This window comes from Lissotriton helveticus, chromosome 3_1, assembly GCF_964261635.1.
Source record: "Lissotriton helveticus chromosome 3_1, aLisHel1.1, whole genome shotgun sequence".
Classification (NCBI taxonomy): Eukaryota; Metazoa; Chordata; class Amphibia; order Caudata; family Salamandridae; genus Lissotriton; species Lissotriton helveticus.
The window spans coordinates 1,867,827,761-1,867,837,014 of NC_136061.1; the positions used below are offsets into that span (position 1 = coordinate 1,867,827,761).

A 9,254-nucleotide genomic window follows, 5' to 3' on the forward strand; every position below is an offset into this window, starting at 1 on the left:
CCAGAACCTCCGCCTCGCTCGGCTGCCGTTGGAGTCTTCCTTTCCTTCCCCTATGGCCCTCTCTCCACCCTCACAGCCTGCAGGGCCTTATACCATGCTGGCACAACAGGAAGCTCTCAACAAGCGGCAGCACCTCTTCGGGATGCCCCATACAGCCTGCAGCACTCCTATTATCCTCTTGGCCGGGGCACCCTTGCCGAAGGCTGCCACTGGTCTGCCACTGGTCTTTCCACGTGGCAGGACCCTCCACAGGGCAGCGTCACCTCCTCCCTTGCACAGTAAGAATTTTTCCATTTGGGCAGTGCAGGAGGGTGCACCAGGCCTCGGAAGTGTCTCGGATTGGGAGAGGGTAATGCTTTAACCTCCTAGCCTTACATTCAATGCATCGCCGCTCTCTGTCTTTTCAATCGCTCCCACTCCTCCGCTGCAGCCTCTCTTACCTCATGGGCTATGCAGGGCTGGAGCTGCTGATGGGGAGCCTCCATGCCTTCTACACACGCAGCGGGTCTCTCTGCTTTCTGGAGCCGCATAACACAGCTCCTTCCACTTGCAGCAACCAACCTGGGCAGCTTGCAGATGCATGTATGTCGTGTGGATACACTGACTGCAGTTCGGCTTCTCTTTGGCACTCACTTTGCCCTTCACCACCTCGATCCTTACCTTATTGGTTGGCAGTTGCCTGGACGCATCAGTTGGGCATTTCAATGGGGGAACACTTCCTCTTACTGGGCGTCCCTTAACCCACAGGCTCACATCACGGCCACCCGCTGGGTCACCTGCTCCGCGACAGCCTCACTGAGTCGCGACAGGCACTTTTTCTGCATAGCCCTCCTTATCTCCTTTGATATCATTCACGGAGCTGGCACAGGCTCACAGCAGTTCTCCACTGCAGGGTCATGCATAGGCAGGCAACAACTTCCTCGCCTACCACTTGCAGCTTTTTGATGGGGAAGCCATGATATTGTCTACACTTCCCCCATGCCAACCTTCACAGCTGCTGCTTGCACGGGCACAACACGCTTGTCACCAATGTTAAGTAGTGGGGCCCTAGGCACCCATGCAGTAAAAGTAACAACACTGACATTGGAATGTAGTTACTAGAATGGCCCAGGGCAAAGCACCCGGACCCTTTTATTAGCAGGACGCCTGTGTTGGATGGGTGTGGGGTAGAGTGTAAGCTAGCCGGTCACTGCACAGTGGATTGTTTTTGTGTAGAAAGATTCCCTTTCCTGCACAAAAACAATCCTGCTTACAATGCAGGCACCCTTGCATCATGAGGCAAGAGTGTCTGCGGTGGCGCTAGGCAGCACCTTGTGCGCCAGTGCTAGGAAAAGGTAGGAATGAGCTGTATAATGTTAAATATGGCGCATTCCTGCCCTTTCCCTGTCACTTAGCGCAACAAGGTGGCTTGCTGCGCTGTGTGACATACTGATAAATATGCCCCCCCCAGTTTCACCAACAACCTGAGCAAAAACAAAGTAACAATCTTTGTCTGGTTTGAAGAGAAACCTATGCAGCCTCAGACACGATTCAATCTTGCTGGATCTTATTGGGATGTGCAGCTTCAATACCTAGGAGGAAAACGAAAGGTGATGAGTAGAACTCTTGAAGTAATCTCAGCCAAATTCCAGTCCTTCATTTTTTTTGCATATTTCAGAGCTGCGCCTAGCACAAGATAGTGTGCAAAAACAATGGACTAGAATGTGCCATGAGAAATGAACAGTGTCCAAAATCAGTTTACGCATTCCAACCATCACTTTACTTTTATTTTCTCAGACTGAGTACATATGCCACAGCAACCGAAGGGACCACTGTCTGGGACATACCCATAACTATTGTGGTGACTGAATGGAAAGAATGATTGTTTTCTTAGTGCTTTTACCTAAGTGGTAAGTTTGTTGTGAACTTCTGCTCCAGCATTTTGACCCCCAGGATTAAAGGGAGCCAAGGTCTTACCAAAGAAGTCGGCTTTCCCAAACTGAACTTTTACCCTATGGCTGAAGGGGCAGAAGAAACTGTTGCCTTCTGGTGAGAGTTTCAATGGAGATTGGTTCTAGAATAGTGTTGTCAGAAAATTGTCTAATATATATATACATATCCTAAATATTGTGTACAAAAATATTGTTGTATTTATATATATATCAGCTGAGCTCGTCATGAACAATGGGATTTAAGGGGCACCAGCACCGGGGGAGAATTGCTGTAGCATTGAAGGTGTTAACTAAGAATATATGGGTCGATCGTCAACCTCTACCTGATTTCTCAGAGATGTTGACTGCAATAGTAGGTGGGAGTGAGTTTAACGTAATTGACATGTCCGCAGTGTACCATCAGATAGATCTCAATGAAGAGTCAAGGCATCTGGCATCATTTGTAACACCGCTGGGAGCTTTCTGCTACCGTGGAATGCCATTTGGCTTAGCTTCTGCCTCAGCGGTGTTTCAAAGAGTTATGCAGAAAGTTCTTCAAGGAATAAAGGACGTTCTTTGTTTTCAAGACGATGTTCTGATTGTAGAGAGTAATTATAACCATCATGATCAAGTGATGGAGGATGTTTTGTGTTGCATGCGAGAACATGGTTTAACAATCTAAAGAGAAAAATGTCAAGTGAGGAAAGATACTGTAAATTATTTAGGACATGAAATTTCTAGAGAGGGAATCAGACCAAAGAAAAGCATTATATCTGCAATTAAAGATGCCCCCACTCCAAAGAATAACGATCAGCTTAAAAGTTTCTTAGGTCTAGCAGAATGTTGCTCAAAATTTGTGAGAGGGTTTACTAACATTGTGTGGTGCGAGATTTGTGAAAAAGCATTTAAAGAAATTAAAAAAGGAATTTTATCTGCGCCTAGCCTTGGGCATTTTGATGTTAAGGCCAAGACCTATGTTACAACAGATGCCAGTGATATGGTATTGGGGCTGTGTTGACACAAGTGAGGGATGGATAAGAAAGAGTCATAGGATTTGCATCCAGGAGATTGCAGAATGCGGAGATCTCATACTCTGTGATAAAGAAGCTCTAGTGTTGGTGGATTAAACATTTCGTATTTCGTTTGGGGGTTACCGTTTAAACTCCGTACTGATCCCAAACCGCTTGTACACTTATTTAAGGGTGGCAAAGGACTGGAAGGGAGTGTAACTCCGAGAATCTCAAGATGGATTTTATCTGTACTTGAGTATAATTTTGAAATTGAGTACATGAAGGGATTAAGGAATGTATTGGCGGATTGTTTATCAAGAATGCCTATTGTAATGAGTGAGGAGGAATCTGAAATTGAAGTTGATGTAATAAAGTATATCGAGGAACAAGCTTTTGCAAAGGAGGAACGGGATGCAGCAATGTTAGATGATGATGTGATAAAAAAATCATGCAAGGCATATCTGATGGTTGGGGTGGTGAGTTGATCCATGATTTACGTTTCAAAGGATATAACAATGTAGTAGATGAATCAAGTGTAAGAGAAGGGAAGTTGTGTAGGAGAGATAAAATAGTACCACCAGAAGGACTAAAAGCTAGGATTGTTAATATTGCCCATGAAGGACATCTGGGCAGAAACATGACCAAACGACGTGTTCGTCAATCATTTTGGTGGCCTGGTTTAGATAAAGACATTGAGGAAGCTGTCAAAGATTGTTATGCTTTTGCCACCAGTGACAAGACCAAAGTTTTGCGTCAACCTCCTCTTGCTTGTGTTAAATTTCCTGAGCGTCCTTGGGAAAGAGTGGGAATAGATTTTTTGGCTCCTATTTCCAAATTAGGATTCAAATTGTAAATTCTTGATGGTCTTAGTAGATTACCACTCCAAATGGTTGGTTGTAGAAACAGCTGACAGTATTGTAACCGAGAAAGTGATCAAATTCCTGGAGAAAGTTTTTATGAACGAAGGGATTCCTAAAGTTTTGTATCGGATAATGGACCCCAACTAGTTTCTAGGAAGATGCAATAATTTATTTGCAGTAAAGGAGTGAAACATGAGAAAGTTGCCATGTTTAGACCTCAGGCCAATGGTTTGGTGGAAAGAATTAATTGTTTGATTATGGATAACTTACAACTTTCCTTGTGTAATGGGTTGTCATGGTCCGATGAGTTAAAAAAGTTAATTTGGTCTTACAGAATAACACCACATTCTGTAACAGGTGTGTCACCTTTTGTATCACTTAAGGGAAGAGAACCAGGATTGAAAGAAGTACCAGGATGGTTGAAGGATAAAGATTGTGTGTGTGGGTGAACCGTGAGAGGATTGGTAAAGAAGTCACTAATGATCAAATTGCTTCTGCCAGTCATTATAATCAAATGAAAGGAGTCAAGATTCCCAGTATTAAATCTGGTGACTGGGTCGTGGTAAGGCGAGGTGTTATTGTTGCTTAAGGGGATAGCAAGTTTTCCAAACCTATTCAAGTGAAGGATGTGAGAAAGAGTGTGGTAGTTTTATGTGATGGATCTACTTGGAGCTATGGAAATATTTCCAAGTGTTGTATTCCGCAGGCATCGTTCAGTAGTTAAATTCCTTGACATTTTCACCCATGATACCTCTATTATAGATTATCTTCTATATCATTTACACCTGTGATTCTCTTATCAGATTTGATATTTAGAGCTTGATATTTATATGTTTTATGTTCTTTTACATATTGCTATTTATTTAATGTATTTTAATGTAAGAAATGTATAAAAGGGAAAGATGTGTAGAGTTATCCTAATTAGAATGTACATATGTTGCTAAGCAGTTTGGAATGTTATGATTAGAGATATCTGTAACTGAGCTGTTGAAGCTGGTGGAGGATGGAGCTGGAGGTCCCTCTGCTTAATCTACAATAAACATCTTATTTCCACAATGTGTGTGGACTTCATCTTTACAGTACCCACGCTACCCCCTGCAGTTCCGCGCACCAATTGGCAGGCACTGCATGGTGCCTGCCACGTGGTGCTGGGAAATGCGGTGCATGCTCTTTTACCATTGTGATGGTGCTGCAGACTGCAGCACCGACCGCAATGGTGAGAGGCCAAGATGCGCCCGCCAGTATGGTGGGCACGTCCTAATTGGGCTGGTGGGACAGCCGCACGTCTGGCAGGTGGTCCCATCACTGTTACACCGTTATAATGGCTGGCGGACTGATGTCCAACCACCCGCAATTATAATGAGCTCCTAAAGCAAAAGCAAACTTTTAAGGAGGATCACAGAGTCTATTATTCCTTCTCTAGTTCCATTCCTGAGAGCTTCGTTCAGGAAAATGAGAAGAAACATAGGCATTCCTTAGTGGATATTTGCATACTCACATTTAATTCCTATATATAATCTATTTGTAAGAAATATACCTTTGTCTGCCTGAAAGATTACATACATAGCTATTTTCGTGTATTTTGTCTCCATGAATTAGGTGAAATATAGCATTTAGTCTACAGATATCTTCTCGTCAGCATTTTCCAAAAGTACAGCACTGGAGCACAGTGAACTGCTGAACATATAATTGGAGTTAACCAAAAACACAGTCTGTACTTAATTCTATTATATATGTATTAATCATAAATTATATTGATGTGTATTTTGTTTTTTCTTCCCAGGTTCAGTTATCATGGGAAACAGTTCTAGAAAAGATTTTTGCACATATCCCCTGCCTGCTGCCACTTGGCTGAATTGGATGTCTTCAGTTCCAGATGAAAAATCCCTTACTGACCTGTCCATTCCTGGAACAAATAACACCTTCTGTGTTGATGGCTGGTCTAGGTGTCAGAGCTGGCCCTTGGCCAAACAGTATGAAGCTGGGATAAGATTTATTGACATACGCTGCCAACAAATCAACAATCAGTTGCTCATCCAAAATGGTGGTACAGGTCCAAAGAGAAATTTCACTGAAGTCTTGGCTGAAACAACAGCTTTCTTGAAAGAGCATCCAACGGAGACCATCTTGTTGTACATCAGAGATGAGTCTGTACCAACACAAGACCAAGAGAGCTTTCAAAACAGGGTTGCAGAGAGCATCAAGGAAATGGGATTTGTGTGGTTCTGGCAGTCCAGTGACATTCCTACACTGGGTCAAGCGAGAGGCAAAATCATCATTCTTCAGAACTGCAGCTCCCCCCTCTGTGGCCTCTGCGACACTGCTCTAGATGTACACGATGAGTGGGTGGTACCCACATTATTTTATGTGAACGAGAAATGGTCCAGTTTAGAGCATCGTCTTCAACAAGCACAAGAGAGGGAATTGCACCATAAACTATTTCTGACATTTTGTTCTGGACATGGTTGGCTTGCCTTATCTGAATCAGTGGCCACCTGGATGAACTCTTATTTGTACAGCTATCTTGAGAGCCAGGCAAATGAGAAGACAAGACTGGGAGTTATAATCGTAGACTTTCCTGGAGCTGAGCTTATCCAACTCATTATTCAGTGCAATGAGGCTATATAGGGGAAATTACCATGTAACTCTATTTCATAAGCCCATAAAATACTCAAAAATGAAAATGTATAAAATGGTTATATTATATTGGTCTATACTTTATGTGGGTGCCTGGCCGTAGATGTACTTTTCTTATTCCAAACCATGTTCCCTGCTCACCACTCCTCTGTTCCAACTTGCTTCGCTTGGAGGTAGTGGATGTTCCAACGAACACATGCATTTCCAGAAGGAGGATCATTCAACTGCGGTGGTGGAGTGGAGCGCTCCTTCATCAATTATATTTTTTTGCCATATATTTTTCCTTCTATTCAGATATATCCACAACATACATTGACATTTCATTTTCCATAGCAAATCTGCTGACCTTAATCATGTCTACCTGATATAAGGTGCTTTTTCCACATATGGGCCCTACACAGAGAACCCAACACACTGTTTAATGAGCTGGAGACAAGAACTATGTTATATGGATAGTGAAAGATTGACTTTTTTATGTGACAGCTTTTTGCTTTTCAGTTGAGCAGGCAAAATTATTTTGAAAAGCCTGCATCCAAAAACAACCACCAATGAGTTTAGAAAGTGAAATAAGATCAATGTTAAACAACGGGGAGACAAGGATGGTCCCAGAGGAACCAAGCAGGGTGAGATTTTCCAAGTAAACTGAAAGCAATGTGTCATTAATGGTTGAGCTTCAGGCCTCTGGTAATGACTCCAGCCTGTGTCTATTACTTCTACTTTGAGTAGATAGTAGAGACAGATGGTGTGATCTACCATGCGAAAGGCTGCAAAGAGTTCTGATAGGACAAAGATGCTAGTTGCATCTTGGGCTACTTCTTCTTGGAGGTAATTGAGCACTTTTAGGATGCCTACATAGGGTAAAGAATATCATGTTATTCGATGATGGGCTTAATAAGAACTACAGACAGCTGTCCAGAATATTCTTTGCTAGAATGGGACGTTTGATTTGGACCGATGACTAGTCAGGTTGGATGACCCCATGGCTGGCGTTCTAGGGCCTTCATAGGGAGGGCGGAACAAGTTCTGATAATAGAGAGGCACTGATCATGACATGTTGTGTAACAGTCATGACTCATGATATAATTGGTTGCCAGCGATTTGAAGATGGTACATGAACAGGTGTCCAGCGAGGTTCTAAAATGCTTGCATTAGAGTGCAAAATCAAATCTTGATTTTGAACTCATGTTTTCAATATTTAATTAGAATGTTCCTATTTGTCTAATGTGTTAATAATGGAATGGAATTAATGCTTTTTTTGGCAGTATATTTTGTGACATGCATAGTTTGTGTGATTTCTGTATGACATACTGTAGCATGATCAATGTAATTATTTTTTGCGTTTTGCAAGAAAACAATTCTGAAATGAAAGTATTGTTAATAAAATATATTGATCTATTTAACCCATTTTAACTAAATGCTTTGTGAGTATGCTTACTTTAATAGTTCTGAGCATTATTAAACGTATTAGCAAGCACCAACGTATTTTCAAATATACTTCCATATTGGTTTTAGAAACCCATGCCATAGTCTTTGGTATGAACCTATGTAGAGAACTATCAAATGCCATGCTATCAAAAGTGAGACAATCTTATTGGTGTGGTTGGCCAAAGTTAAATTATAATTGTTATTTACCCAAAGCTGTGCTCTAACCTTAAATGAAGTACATGTCCACAAAAAGGATCCATGTGTTATGTCAATTAGTTTATTTTTATAAATAGACTTTGCATTTTGGGCCTTGCCCACACATGGTTTTATTTTTTAGGTCGAACATTCAAGACCTATTGTAATTTCCTATGTTAGGTTGAAGCCATCCCCCAGCTTTTGATTTGTTTGTTTCAGTGTCCTTCAAAAATCCTTGCTTGCCGGTGGTCAATCCTGCCTGTTTGTCCCTTCTTTCTCTCTTCCATTCCTCCCATGCAGCAGGGACTAAGGAATGTCTCATCACACTACAGTTCTTTCTCTGTTCTCTGGGGGACTACTTTATTTCTTTGTTTCCTGCTCTGTTTCGGTTTGCCTGTGTGTAGGTTCGGCACCATTGCTGATTATATTTAAATATAGTATTTCTCCCTGCCACCTCCTAATTCCACAGTTGTATTGGGGGGTACGGCTTTCACCATTCCTCCCTCTTCGTGGTTATATTTTCTAGGCTTTTAGTAATTTTTGCTGTCGACCGTCATTAGGAATTTTTTTTAGTAGGATAGTAGTTTGGGTTTGGGCTTTGTTTTATGGAGGATTGGGCTTGTTTTTTGGTAGGCAAATCACTTAATCTCCCCGTGCTCCAAAATCGGGAGGTCTGGCCGTGAGACCACATCCTCTTCTTTTATAATAGTAAGGGACTAGCACAATACCCAAAAATAAAGGTGTACAAGAAACGTGACTGAGCAGAATAAGCCTTGACAGCGCAAAAAGCTGGCAGTGAATGTCTTTTTGGCTTTGCCAGTGCTTGTTTAAATCGAGTCTGCTTTTGAGGAATTCTAGCTCTAAGCATTCTTCTCTTTACACAATCCTGCGCTGGAGGGCGTGGCGCAGATGGGGGGCCTCGGTGTTGTGGGCGGGTTACAGTGTGGCTCCTCTAGCGGCCCAATAGAAAGAGCTGGGGGTTTACGGTGCCCCTGGATGCTGAGTATTTGCAAGACATCGGCACTTCCAGGATGTAGATGAAAGTGAAAATTAAGCTGTAGTGTTGTGTAACCCTGCAGAACTCGGTGGTGGCAGTGCCCGCCCTATCACTGCACGATGTACAGAGTGCAAGGTACCCTGTCTCCAGCCATGGCCGCCCTGAGCGCCGATCACCTCCTCTCGGGCCCCAGAACCTTGCTGTTGCCCACGGCCTGCTC

The 9,254-nt window shown here is 42.7% G+C and overlaps 1 long non-coding RNA gene across 1 annotated transcript in view; it reads left to right on the plus strand.

The window, feature by feature from the left end:
* The window catches only part of LOC144823926 (uncharacterized), a 34,289-nt gene extending 26,462 nt beyond the window's left edge, over positions 1–7,827 (plus strand). Inside the window, exon 2 of the long non-coding RNA XR_013608858.1 lies at positions 5,564–7,827. This is a non-coding gene — a long non-coding RNA (uncharacterized LOC144823926). The remainder of the gene's footprint in view (positions 1–5,563) is intronic.
* Positions 7,828–9,254: the final 1,427 nt, after the last annotated feature.